Genomic DNA, 13,918 nt, shown 5'->3' with positions numbered 1-13,918 from the left:
CTGCTTTCTGACTATCATGCAGAGGGACCAGAGAACCTTAGGAATATTATGCTACCTGAAATGATCCAGGCAAAAAGACCACATTGTATGTGGTTCCATAGATGAGTCTAAAACAAGCAAGTCCATAGAGAAAGAAAGTATATTAGTGTATTTCAGAGACAAAGGGTGGGGAATAGTAGGAGTGATTGCTATGGGCGTTTCTTGTGTGTGTGTGTGTGTGTGTGTGTATGTGTATGTGTACACACACACACACATACACACACACACACCCACCCACACACACACTTGTGCTCATCTGTAAGACAGAGGCTAACCTCAATCCACATGTATTTTTCTCTATTTCCTTCCTCCTTAATTTTCAAGACAGTGTTTCCCAATGGACCAGGAGCTCACTGATTTTGAGAGACTAGATGGGCAGTGAGCCTCGAGAATCTGCTTGCTTCTAACCCACTCAGCCTTGAGATTACAGGTGGCCACCATGCTCAGCTGTTTTACCTGGGTTCTGGGATTGGGATAACACCACAATGCGCCCATGCTAAAAGTATGGCATGGAATATTTAATGTAATTCTTAATCAAAGAAAAAGTGGAGTTCTTACATTAATTGTACTGGCTGACTTTGTGTGCCAACTTGACATAAGCTAGAGTCATCAGAGAGGAAGGATCCTTAGATGAGAAATTGCCTCTATGAGACCCATCTGTATGTCATATTCCCTCTCTCTCTCTCTCTCTCTCTCTCTCTCTCTCTCTCTCTCTCTCTCTCTAAGACAGGGTTGTGTGTGTGTGTGTGTGTGGCCCCAGCTGTCCTGGACTAGCTTTGTGGACCAGGCTGGCCTTGAACTCACAGCAATCTGCCTGCCTCTGTTTCCCAAGTGCTGGAGAATGCCCTGCAGGCATTTTCTCAATTAGTGACCTATGAGGGAGGGCCCTGCCCAAGTTGGGTGGTGCTATCCCTGGGCTAGTGGTCCTGTGTTCTATAAGAAAGCCAGCTGATCAAGTCATGCAAAGCAAGCCAGTAAGCAGCACCCCTCCATGGCCTCTGCATCAGCTCCAGGTTCCTGCCCTGCTTGAGTTTCTGTCCATACTCCCTCCAATAATGAACAGCAATATGGAAGTATAAGCCAAATAAATCCTTTTCTCCCCAGCTTGATTTTTGGTCATTGTGTTTCATCACAGCAATAGAAACCCTAACTAAGACATTAATATTATTCAAAGTAAATTTCATCAAAATAATATGACCAGAATGGGAGAAACTGAACTATGATAGGGGAAATTTATCAATAATATATACAAAGTCCTACATTTGTAATAATAATTATCATCATACATGTGCACTAAGAAGATGCATTTTATTTTAGCTGTAGAAAATACAGGTTGGAAAATTAATGGGAGCTGAAAGGAGATGTGGACTATTCTGTAATTATAGACTTCAATACTCATGTCTCCACCTGCACATTATAGAAAACAAAAGAAGATGTTGATAATGTATATGAATAATACTGACTATGGGCATTTATAAAACACCCCACTTAGCAACCCAATGTAAAGTTTGACAAATTTATAGGGCTAGGTTTTGCATGTTAAAGTTTTCCCAGTTCTAGTCGGGCAGCAGTGGCCACACCTTTAATCTCAACTCTTGGGAGGCAGAGACAAATGAATCTTTGAGTTCGAGGCCAGCCTGGTCTACAAAGTGAGTTCCAGGACAGTAAGGGCTACACTACACAGAGAGACCCTGCCTAGAAAAACAAACCAACAAACAAAACCAATTGCACATGTAAAAAGCTATTTGATGAGCACTGCAGAGCTCTGTGCTCATACAGTTGTGGCACTCTAGAGACACCACACTGAATTTCCGCATGTTAGTGATAATCAATTGCGTTTCCCACTCCTAGCCTTGGCAACCAAGTCATCTACTTGTGGACTTGGCAGCTTAGCTTTTTCTAAAATGCCATTCGAATAAAGTCACACAGGAAGTTCTTTGTATCTGGGCCCTTTAATTTAGCAAAATGCCTTGATGTTTATCCTGGTTGTTTCATGTATCAGTGTCTGGGCCCTGAGACAGCACTGTGTTCTAGCATAGAAATCTGTCATAATTTGTTCATCCAACTTACTAAGTGATAGATATTCGGATGACTTCCAAATATGAGTTTTCAGCTGTTAGACGTTATGCTCATATGAACAGGAAGATGTTTTTGTTTTGCTAGGCCAAGTGGCTGGCAATAGAATACTTAGGTCATAGGGTAAGTATATTCTTAAAATTTTAAAATGGAGTAAGAGCTATGCAAAGTGGGTGCTCAGTTCTGCAGTCTCTTAATAATGTGCAATTGCTACCTCCTTTTCCTCCCATCCACACCAGCACTTAGCATGTTGTCTGTCTTTTGAACTGCATCCCTTTGGGCGTGTACTAGTAACAGCTTATTGTAATACAAATTAGCATTTTATAATGATTAATAAAATGAAGCCTCTGTTTGTGTTTTCAAGTTCTACTATTACACTCTTTATGGTGAAGTGCCTGTTGTAATATTTTTGTGACAGATAATAGGTAATGTGAATGATTGTTCCCTTTTTAATAAGCAACTTGGATGTTTGTCTACTTAAGTACCAAGCAATGAGAACTCTTTGTAATTTTTGGATTTGTGTTCTTTGTACGAAAAATTATTTGAACATATTCTTTCCAATATTATGTTTGCCAAGTTTTTGTTTTAATAATGGAGCCATTTGAAAAACGAAAGCTTTTAACTTCGTAGATACTGATCTGTTCATTTTGTGACAGGAGTTAATGGTTTTGATACCATAACTAAGAATTCTTTGCCTAACCTGAATTTATGAATATTTTCATCTAGGTTTTTACATGGTCTTTTATATAGTCTTCTGTTATGTGTGAGTCTCTGACCCATTCTCAGTGAACTTTTGACAAGATCACAGAGTCTATCAATCACATTAAACACCACCTTGAACATAAAATAGGCTTTAACACATTTAAGAGAATAAAGGTCTGAGGATGTAAGCCTGAATGGGTGAGGTCCTAGGTTCAATCCTTGCATTGAAATAAAAAAAATTCAAATCATGTACGGTATCCCCTATAACAACTGAATTGAGTTTAAAATAAAAGGTTAGTATATTACTTTAGGGCTCCCCAGAGAAACAGCAGGATGTGTATTTATGCATACAAGTAGATGGATCATGGAAATGCCTTGGACTTATTGTGGTGGTTGGAAAGCTTTATTATCATCCCCTTGAAAGTCAGGGAACCAAGAAAGCCTCAGGGACAACTCTGCCCCAGCCTGGAGGCCTGGAGGCCTGAGACCAGCCTCAGAACCACAAGGAAAGAAAAACCATTGAGGTATATCCCAGTACATGTGGGTCTATGAATGTGATCTTTTAGAAAAGTAAATAAAAAATACTGAGGGGATAGACTTTTAAAGGGTTTTTCAATAAATACATTCCATCCAGACTATGTAAAGAACAGTATAAGTGGCAGGTGACTCAACTGAACATAAGTCAATTAAAATTGGCAACTCAATTAAATATTTAAAGCTGGAAGAATACATAACAAACTATGTGAAATAAGAATGGTCAATAGTGGGCTGGAGAGATGGCTCAGTGGCTAGGAGCACTGACTGCTCTTCCAGAGGTCCTGAGTTCAATTCCCAGCAACCACATGGTGGCTCACAACCATCTATAATGTGATTCAATGCTCTCCTCTGGCCTGCAGGTGTATATGTAGGCAGAACACTATATACATAAATAAATAAATAAATCTTAAAAAAAAGTATGAGACTTTTAAAAAAAGAATGGTCAATATGTATAAGAAAATATTGAAATTATTAGTTATCAACAGATGTGATTCTCAAGAACTTTAGTTTGTTAGAATTCTGTATTTTTCATTCTTAGCTCATTAAGTTAATTGAGCACAATTATATTATGTATTTTAAATCTTTTCTACTAATTTAAACAATTAATTTACTTAAGAATTAGTTTCTGTTGATTTTTCCCCCTTGAAAATGGGCCACATTTCTTGGTGGATTATAAACTGAATTATTTCGCACCATGTTCCATACAATCCAAATGTTAAGTTACAGAGTCTCTGAATTTTTGCCAAAATCCTTTACTGTAGCTACTGAGATGTTTAAGTGCATTTGTTTCATTATATATTTTCTTTATACATACATATGTTGAACCATCCTGGGTCTTTGTAATAAAGCCAAATTGTTTGAGGTAGATGATCTTTTTGACATATACTTGTATTGACCTTGCAAGTATGTTATTGAGGAGTTTTGCATGTATGTTCTTGAGGGATACTGGTTTGCACCTTTATTTTTAGGGAGAGCTGTGCATTTACCTGGTTTTAACATTAGAGTAATATTGAATTCATAGAAAAGGTTTAAAAATGTTTCTTATGTTTCTGTCTTTCTCTCTCTCTCTCTCTCTCTTTTTTTTTTTTTTTACAATTAAAGAAATTAGTTGTAGTCATTCCTTGAAAATCTGGTAGAATCCTACTGTGATTCCTGGGTTCTTTTTAGTTAGAAGGTTTTTTAAATTACTGTTTTAATCTCTATATTTGTTACATATCTGTTGTTGATCTCTTCTTGGCTTAAGTTTGTTGATGTGATTGTGTCTAGAGATTTGTCTGTTTATTTTAGATTCTTTAACTTAATGGAGTATAAGTTATAAACTATTCCCTTATAATGCTAAGAATTTCTTTGGTGCCATTTTATGTTATTGTTATGCCATATAACACACACACACACACACACACACACACACACACACACACACACGCACATCCGTATATACCAAATAGGATTATAATGCTTCCCCTAAGAGCCATAAGCTACCTCACAAACCCCCAGTCACTAGCATGCACAACCTCCTTTCCACTGTTGGCTAGGGAAGTACAGGAGATGCCTGAAGCAATGCATGTGCTTGCCATTTCCCTTGCTCGCCTCCTAGAACCTGAGGGTGAGACTCTCTTGCTGAAGACCCCAGGACATGAAGGAATTCAGCTGGAACTGACCTGAAGCCTCCTCCCTGAAGACTGGCTTTTGTGGTACCAGAAGCTGTTCTGTAAGCTGCCAAGGGAGAAAAGCAATCAATAGTCCTACCCAGCTGCAAACTCTACAAGCCACACCACTGATTGTCCTGGCAAGATATCACCAATGTCACAACAGTGACTCTTTCATCTTGGGAGTAATCAACAGCTGCCTAATTACACTTAAGGCCAGCTTATTAGGAGGGAATTGGTGCCTGGTACTGTATAGCTAGCCACCTACCCATGCATGGAGAGGCCACCGACTCTAGAAGAGGCACCTACTAACAATACAATTTCTAACTATTTTTCTGAATCTTTATCCTTACACCCACAAATAAGTGTAGCTTTAACCCTTCATCAAAGAAGCTTCTTTTTACATTAGATGAAGTCTACCACGGAGACCCACAACTAGTCAAATTCCAGAGAATAAGTGATCATGGGGTGCCCAGACCCAATTGGTCCATCTACAACTCAACCCCTACACCTACAGCACAGAAAACATCACAGAAGAGGAACAGAAGTATTATGAGCTAGAAGATTACAGCACTTGCTGCTAGACAGTGTCTTCTAGACATGACTGAGATGCTGCGCTCATGAAATATTGATTATAAGGTTACCTACCTGAGCAAGACCCGAATGATCATACCACCAGCTGAAATGTCAATATGACTTGGAAAAAATTTCACAAGGTCATGTATAGGAATAATATTTATATTCTTGCTGATAACTCTAAAGTTGTCCACCCACTCTAAAATCGTCGTCCCTTATTCTTGTGTTGTGGTGTGTGTGTGTGTGTGTGTGTGTGTGTGTGTGTGTGTGTGTGTGTGTGTGTGTGTTTGATTTCTTTAAATTCCCACTGTGGGACTCTATTCTAGCATATGAGCACTATTTATTTCTGGCAGAAGTCTGGCTAAGATAGGTGGTTGGAGGAGGCGTGCTCCCATATAAGGTTGAGGTTCTCCGAAAAGGAAGACCACTTATGCCTGGTGGCCTCAGCAAACCACCAGTATGGAAAGCCACTGGTTTTCAAAATCTGAATAGGCAGGTTTGTTTTTCTGTGCCTGAATGTCTGTTGACTTTACATGCAGGGTTAACTCAGACCCACAGGGGTTGTATGTGGAGTGAAAGAAGGAACAGGAATCTGTTTCTATTGGAGTGTAGCTCTTGTATCAAACAGCACAACACCCCTAGGAACCGGGAAGGACTCAGTAATTGGGCTGAGCAGGAATGCCTGTCTCCCAGTGAGCTTCTGCACCTGTGGTGCCCTGACCAGATCCAGCAGGGTTCCTATTCCTTCTTTCCACGCACACACAGCCTCTGTCATTACTTAGAGGCTGACACCCTCTCCATCAGGCCACCTTTTGAGAGTTCCACCTCCACTAAGCTTCCTACTACTGGGTGTGCCCTGATAACTCCAACCTCCGTGCAAGCGTCACTGGGACAGTCGATGGAGCTGGGTGGAGAGAGACAGTGCCTAGAGCCTAGGGTGTGACTATGAAGATTATGTTTTCATACCTTGCTGTGTAATGAGTTCTAATGTCTTCAGTCTCCTGTAAGTGGGTCACTTTTCCATCTGAAAATTGAGGGAAAAACCAAATTAACAACTACATTTTTATCAGAACTGTTGGAACTGTGCAAGCCTCTCCGTACTGTTTAGGTTGACCTTTAAAAGAACAATTCTCCTGGTATCTGATAGAACGGGTGAAATTATTCGAACCTGTACCTTCTCTGTTGCTTCTTGGTCATTTCGTTCTCGAAGGCATTTAAGAGACGGGTTTTGATATTTTAAACTTATTTTTAAGTGCGTGTGTTTGTGCAGGTGCCCTCGGAGGCCAGAGACGTGAGATTCCCCCTGCAAACGCAGTTTCATGTTCTTGTGAGCTGCCTGATGTGGGTGCCGGGAGGCCAGCCCAGGCTCTCTGGAAGATCAGGCAGTATGTGCTCTTAACCACTGAGTCATCTCTCCATGACGTTTAGAGATGATTTTTATTTTAACGGCATTATCTCAAAGTCAGCATTTTCCCTGGGAGTCCACTCGCCTTTTTTATGAGTTGGAGAGAAGTGGTACCGACAATTTTTGCCTTCATCTTGGTGTTACTCCCACACCGCAGAAGGACTGAATGGGGCCCTTTGATTCTCCTGTTTCCACAAGGCCTGGAATAATGTCTGACACACAGTAGGTCTTCATAAACATTAGTAGACTCAGTAGGTGCGTCGGATTAGTGACGGGGTCTAGAATTCTCCACACCTTTAGCCCTTTCAATTCCTTCGTCTTTGGGGGGGGGCGGTTTCTAGATGCACCTGTTGTTGGGCCTGTGGACGCAATATCCATGAAACAGGCTTCAGCCATAACACAAAGAAGGGAAAGAAGGGCGCCTAAGACTGGAGAATCTCCTAAAGATTGACCCAAGCGTCCCCCGACTTGCCAAGGTCGTCCTTAAGGAGGCCTGCGTGCGTCTGCCGCTCACTTTGCGAGCCTAGAGGGTCAATTTTTGCCGCGCAGGTCCCGCTGGGAAGGAAGGAGTCTGAGCCCAGTGCCTCCCCTCACCCACCCCCCTCCCCTCCTCCTGCCGCTGCCCTTGGCCTTGTCCGGGCGGGGCTCTCTGGGGCTTAAAGGCTGGCTGTCCCCGCGGGGCGGTCGGCTGGCTGCGGCAGGAGGCGGGGCCCGGCGCTCCCCCTCCCCGACACTGCGGCGGTAGCAGCCCTGCCGGGACCGTGGCGGAGCCCAGCTGGGGCGCGCAAGGGGCGGGAACAGCCGGGGCGGGGCGGCCGCGGAGCCGGGCTCGGGCGCGCACGGGGCGGCGCTCGGGCTGCGCGGGCTCTCGGCTGTGGAGGCGGCGGCAGCAGCATCCTCTCTCCCTCGGCTTCCCTTTGGCCTCTTTCTCTTTCTTCTCCTTCACTCCTTCGCTTCTTCCGTCGTCCGATCCTCCCCGGCTCCTCCACGGAGGAGCTCTAGCTCTCCGTGTCAGCCAAGACCTAGGCGGTGCGTCCACTTTCCGCGTCCAGGTAAGACATCGTCCCGCCTAGCGCAGCACCGGTGTGTCCTCCCGGGTCCCTGCCGAGAGGAGCGGCAGCTGAGGAAATAGGAACCGGACTAGCTGGTCTCCTCTGGTCTGGTTCCCTGCGCGGTAGGAGGGAGTCCGCACAGGTTGACGCTGTCCAGGCCTGGCCTCTCCAGGTGTCACTCCAGGGCGGGGAACTACGCTTGGTATCTAAGCTCCGGTGTTGTAGATGAGCCAGTGACCTTGTTAGGTACCACTTTATAACCACTGGAAACTTCGGTTCAGGTTAGGGTACGTGTTTTGAGAGTTAATAGTTCCCGGACTATAGAAAGAAGGGCAAGAGATTATGCAAAGATCCTGGGGAAAGGAATTAAAGGTAGAGGCTTTATTTTTATTTTACTAGTTTCTTTTGTGTCTGTCTCTGTATGCTCACACCCTCGGAGCTCTGCACACCGAGGAAAGAGGTGGAGGGAGCCAAGCCAATTTCAAATTTCAAATAATTTCTTCAGAGATAAAAGAAAGAGGAAAATTGGTGTCTATTGGTAATTTTTTAGGAAAATGAAAAACTGTTCTTTGGTTGTAGAGGGCGGGGCGCAAAGGTACAAGCCTGACTGTGCTCGGATTTCTACGTAGTCTGTCCTTTCTAAAGGAGAGAGGTGAGTACCCAGCTGCATCTGGTCTTCTTCTATTCATTTCTTAATTCTAAAGGCGTTCTTGGTGGGGGGTGGGGTGGGGGGGGGCTGAACTAATGACAGCCTTCCCTAGCCTCGCCTTTGTTCCAGGATGGAAATTTAAAGGCAGAGCGTGCTGTGCTTCAGAACCAGGAGTAGGGAGGTGTGTGTGTTTGGGTGTGTGAGGAGGAGGAGGAGGGGAGCACAAGCTGCCTGAGTCTGAAAGGACCATTCTTGAAAACTGGAAATTGGTGTTTTTCCTCCTGGCATCGGGGATTCTGGATTTTTGTCAGCAGATTAAAAAAAAAAAAAAAAGGTTTGGTTAGCAACAAGCTGGCTTGGGACAATGACTGTTTTTCTCCCTCTGTTGTAACCTCTTAGCGTAAGGCATCCGGGACCCAGACCTTTTGAAACTGGCTGTGAAGCTTTTGTCAAGATGCAGACATAGACCCGCACCCAAACCCTACAAACACGCCACAAATTGGAGTGCATAGCTAAAGGACAATTAAAAAAAAATCATTTCCTAGGGTTTGAGGATTAGGCTATGAATGAAATTGATATGGCAAACAACAACAGCAAAAAAAACAAAAAAACAAAAAAACAAAAAACTGGAGTTCGGTGGTACAGAGTTTCAGGTGTGATACAGAAAAACAAATTAATGTTAGCAGGGGACCAACTTAATATTAAAGATATATTTTTCTTTATAATGACCCGCGGGAGGAAATGACTGCAAGCTGAAGTTGAAGCTTGTAGCCACGGTGAGGCGATGGAGAACAAAGCCTTTTATGGGAGCTACAGTGTGCCAAAGGGCCCTGTGTGTGAGCTGCAGTTACCAATCCAGTGGAAAAGCAGAGCACTGTCACCCTGTCATTTTACTGTGGGCCATTACGGTGTTTTTGACAGTCAAAATAGGTTGAATAAACAAAAGCCCGTTTAAAATGCTTTTGATTTTTGTGCCCACAAGGAAGATTACAGCCTAAGTGACAAAGACACTCCTTCAACTGAACCTAGTGCCTATCATTTTTGATAGAAAACCTTATGAATTTGCAAATCATTTTCAGTCATATCTCCCATGTACACAAGGATCCCCCCCTCCAGAAAAGGTGGAAGTCCTGTTAATAATTCAGTAGCAAGATACTGTATTTGTCTTTATGTCTGTGTGTCTATGTGGCAACATTAATTTCCTTGTGATTTTTTTTCCTGATTGTCATAGCTCAAGATCTGCATTCATGCTGTTGAGATTATCAGACCAGCTATTTCATATGTGGTACATGCTGCTTGCCTTGTGGTTCACTTAATTGCATTCTTTCATATTTCGCAGTTTGCTGTATCACTATTTAATATCCAAAGTGTTTAACCTCATAGGCAGGGGGAATTGTAGGACGTACATCAAGGCATCTAGACAGTTAAAAATGTAGCTTCTCTTTAAAAGCCTATTACTTTAGTAGTATTAATTTTTCTTTTCTTTGTCTCTCTCCTGTCTTAACTCCTCCCCTCCCCTGTAACCAAGCAAGCTCTTTCTTGCTGGCTGTCCTTGTCCTGTTTCCTGCTCCTGCTTCTGTCTAGACTACCACAGGCAGAGCCAGCCTTTCCAGGAGGTTCGAATTTAGGATGTGCTTACTCCACAGCATCATGCTTTCACCCTTTCTCTCTCTCTGACTTGTTTACTGCACCTTCTCAGGGAGGAGGGAGAAAGAATGTGCTGAGAGCCTGACCCAGTGAAACTGGCACAGCTATGATCTCATGCTAGTAGGTGCTCCGGTCTCATTGAGGGAGCCGGCATCCTCTCAATGGAAACCAAACTCCAGCAGCACGCCCATGCCAGGCCAGCAGCCCTGCTCTTCCCACAGCTGCCCGCTGCCAGCTTGCTCTGCTAAGGTTAAAGGCATAGTTTTCTCTTTTATGTATTTCTTGTCAGGGGTCTTGGATTTAGCCCTTGGAAATACACTGTCGAGGGAAGTGAAACTTGGCACAGAACGTTCTAGGCCTGAAGGAACAATTTCATTCCCTGCCCCGCCCCCTTCCCATCCCCTGGTTTAAACTCCTGTATGCATTTTCTAAATTTTAGAATGGAGAAAGAAAAAAGTGCTTGTTTGGTAGATGTTTTTGCTCTTTCCTTATGACGCACATATATTTGTGTGTCACATTGCGCTTTACTGGTTGTTAGATGACAGAAATGGTTCTACTTTTGCACTTTGGCATCTAAAATAAAAGTAAGTATCACATTTGCCTTGATGTACAACTGACAGCAAGTGTCTCTGTCTTTAATTCATTAATGTCCTGGTCAGACAGAACCTAGGAAACTGATGGGGGGAGGGGGAATATCTTAGGGCAACTCTGAATGTTAAATTCTTTTCAATGCTTAACTTCCTTTTAACAGACTAAAATAAAGAACCAGAGGTAAAGAAAACAGTCTCTGACCACTACTACCCCTTGATGCTAGGTCTGCTTTCTTGGGTAAAATGCTGATCTTTGAAGGCAGGTGTTTGGGAGCATTCATTGACTCTTGAGTCTGATCCCTATTAGTTACAGGTGTACATAAGCTACATAAGCTCTTGCACTCTTATGCCATTATCTGGGCTTTATTTGTTCCTAATCAATTTCTGATAGTCTCAGAGAATGATTAGTACCAGCTTGTCTCTCGTAAGCACTAAAAGCAAATACAGGCCTGCCAAGCGAGGTGGGATGTACGAAGGGCTGAACCCACGGGAGAGAGGGCCTATGGGAAAATCTGGGTGGGTGGTAGCAGAGAGGGAGGAGGGATAAAAGACAATTCTCAGCTGCTAGCGTTTGTCCCCGTGGGGTGCAGATGAGATCTTGTGGACGTGGGTGGAGGTAGAAGAAATCTGCTTTGCTTTTCTACCTCAGTGCAATGTTGTATCCCCTCACCTCCCACGTTGTTACTTTGAGCTTAAGGCTGTGGGTACTTCCTTGTTAAAATGATACAGGATACTTATTGAAAGCAAGTCTGTAAAAGCTTAAAACAATGTGAGCACAATTAGTTGACTTTATGGGAAACATTTTGAATCTAACCTTTGAACTTTGAACTTTTACCATTCCTCTGGGAGAGATGAACTTTCCCATTTGTGGCAACGGGTTCAGCTGTGATGTATTTTATTTACATGTTTTAGGGCAATTGTTTGGCAGTTGGAACAGAAGAAAGAGCAGGATCCTTCTTCTGTCTGTTGTTAAGTTTATACACACAAGGGGGAGATTTTAAAAAATGTTTTCTGTTACAGCATGTAATAGAAGGGGCAAATTCATATCTATCGATCTATCTGTCTATCCATTCATCGCTTTGTCTATTGATCTATTCTATTGTCTGTCTAATTCTGGAGATGTTAATAAGATTTTTAGGGCAACTATTAATTAATTTATTTACTTTGGGACAGTGTATCCTAATGTAGCATAAATAGGCCTTTAGTTCTCACTGCAACCTGGAATTATTTTGATTTCTATCCTTCCTCAGGCTCTTCCAGGGCTGGGTGACAGGAGTGTGTTGTGATACCTAGCTAAACTCAGTTTTTCATTTTTATTATTGAAAATAGATTCTTTCATCATACTATATGCCCTGATTTTAGTTTCCCATCCTTCTTATACTCCTTGACATCTTCCTGCCATTCTGGATCCACTGCCTTGCTGTCACTCACTGGAAAAGAACAGGCTTCAGAGAGATAACAACCAAACATAACAAAATAACATGTAATGAGATGAAGCGAAAGCTATCATATGAAAGTTGGACATGGCAACCCAACAAAAGGAAAAGAGTCCCAAGAGCAGGCACAGGAGTCAGAGACCTACTTGTTCTCACAGTCAGCAGTCTCATAAAAAACAAAACAAAACAAAAAAAAACCTAAGCTAATAGCTATACTATATACACAGAGGACCTGGTGCAGACTCATGTAGGTACAGACTCATGCTCTGCTGTCCTCCATCCCTTCTGGCTTCTTCTGCCTTTTCTTCCTTGGGATTCTCTGAGCTCTGAGGGGGAGGGATTTGATGGAGACCTCCCATTTAGACTCGCTCTTTCTTCATGTAATGTCTGGCTTTGAGTTTCTGTATCTGTTCTCACCTTTTGCAGGAGGAAGCCTCTCTGATCATGACTGGATGAGGCACTGCTCTATGAGTATAGCAGAATATCATTAGGAGTTATTTTACTAATTTTTTTTTAAGACCAGTACTGTTTGGTTTTACCATAAGTCTCTAAGCTATTTACTCTCTGGTTCTTGGTTTCCCAAGCAGTGTCAGGTGTAGGTTCCTTCTCTTGGAGTGGGTCTTAAGTCACATCAGACACTGGTTGACTATATTCCACAAGTTCTGTGCCACCAGTGCCCTAGCATATATTGCAGGCAGGATAAATTGTAGGTAAATATTTTATGGCTAGGTTGGTGTCCATATCTGGTAGCTTGAAGGGTACCTTCCCATACCAAAAACCCAAACCAAACCCAAACCAATCCAAAACTAGACTGTAGGGATTCAGGGACTATCTAGGCACCAGCTTGTCTTCACCATGTTCAATGAGTTGTGTCGATGTTGTCCTAGGCAATATCAATGATATCAATCCTTTTCCTTATCAACAACCTGGGTTGTAGTGGAAATTTAATTCAGCATCATGGCTGCTCTGGCAAGGGATCACATATAAAGACCTTCTAGTTCTGTGTGATTCTGCAGGAATACAGACATGCCCTTAGCACACACCTTTGATCTCAAACAATGAAGATAAGGTTAGGTGATAGAAGGAAGAAACCATGATAGAAAGTGATAATCAATTGAAGGGTATCCAAAGTGACAAATCAGAGAAAGATTTGACAGAATGAGTCAGAGAAAGGATAGGCTCAACTCTCATGAGAACAGGACCGGAAAGAGAGGCTGCTTAAGCGCAGCATGGGGGAAAAAGAGGTTTGTTTTTGTTTTATCCTAGATTTTCTAACTGGGACAATTTTACAGAAAGAGGTTGCAGAGAGAACACGCTAGGCATAGGTGAAGATAAAACAAGCTAGAGAACGATAAGGAGCCAGATGATTAAAACATGTTATCAGAATCAGTTGAATTAGTCAGCTTGGAGAGGACCTTAGGCCAGAAGAGCTGAGTTGAACCATCCAGTGAGAGTTCAGAAAGAGCTAGAAAGGGTTAGGGATGATTCTTATCTCATTCCATCATCTGAGGAAGTAAAAGCAACATTTACATTGGGTTGTTTTCATGGGGTTCTTTTGGC

At 42.7% G+C, this 13,918-nt stretch overlaps 1 protein-coding gene and 1 long non-coding RNA gene across 30 annotated transcripts in view; one reads left to right on the top strand and one right to left on the bottom strand.

The window, feature by feature from the left end:
• The window catches only part of LOC311596885, a 37,176-nt gene extending 29,621 nt beyond the window's left edge, over nt 1-7,555 (bottom strand). The window contains exons 1-2 of the long non-coding RNA XR_014779018.1: nt 7,457-7,555; nt 6,546-6,603 (exon numbers count right to left, since the gene is read on the bottom strand). This is a non-coding gene — a long non-coding RNA (uncharacterized lncRNA). The remainder of the gene's footprint in view (nt 1-6,545; nt 6,604-7,456) is intronic.
• Nucleotides 7,556-7,969: 414 nt separating this feature from the next.
• MAP2 (microtubule associated protein 2) overlaps nt 7,970-13,918 on the top strand; it is a 263,479-nt gene continuing 257,530 nt past the window's right edge. For 27 of the 29 annotated variants that reach the window (XM_084780796.1, XM_084780795.1, XM_084780794.1 and 24 more), the window contains exons 1-2: nt 7,970-8,036; nt 8,616-8,688. The gene's annotated coding sequence lies outside the window, so the exon portion shown is untranslated. Of the gene's footprint in view, nt 8,037-8,615; nt 8,689-13,918 lie in introns of those variants that run through there. The other 2 variants (XM_084780786.1, XM_084780792.1) reach the window with 2 other exon arrangements.

Source organism: Acomys minous (genome assembly GCF_964271855.1).
Source record: "Acomys minous genome assembly, chromosome: 4".
Classification (NCBI taxonomy): domain Eukaryota; kingdom Metazoa; phylum Chordata; class Mammalia; order Rodentia; family Muridae; genus Acomys; species Acomys minous.
The sequence above is the reverse complement of the archived record's forward strand: the minus strand, read 5'-3'. Positions and strand labels throughout refer to the sequence as shown.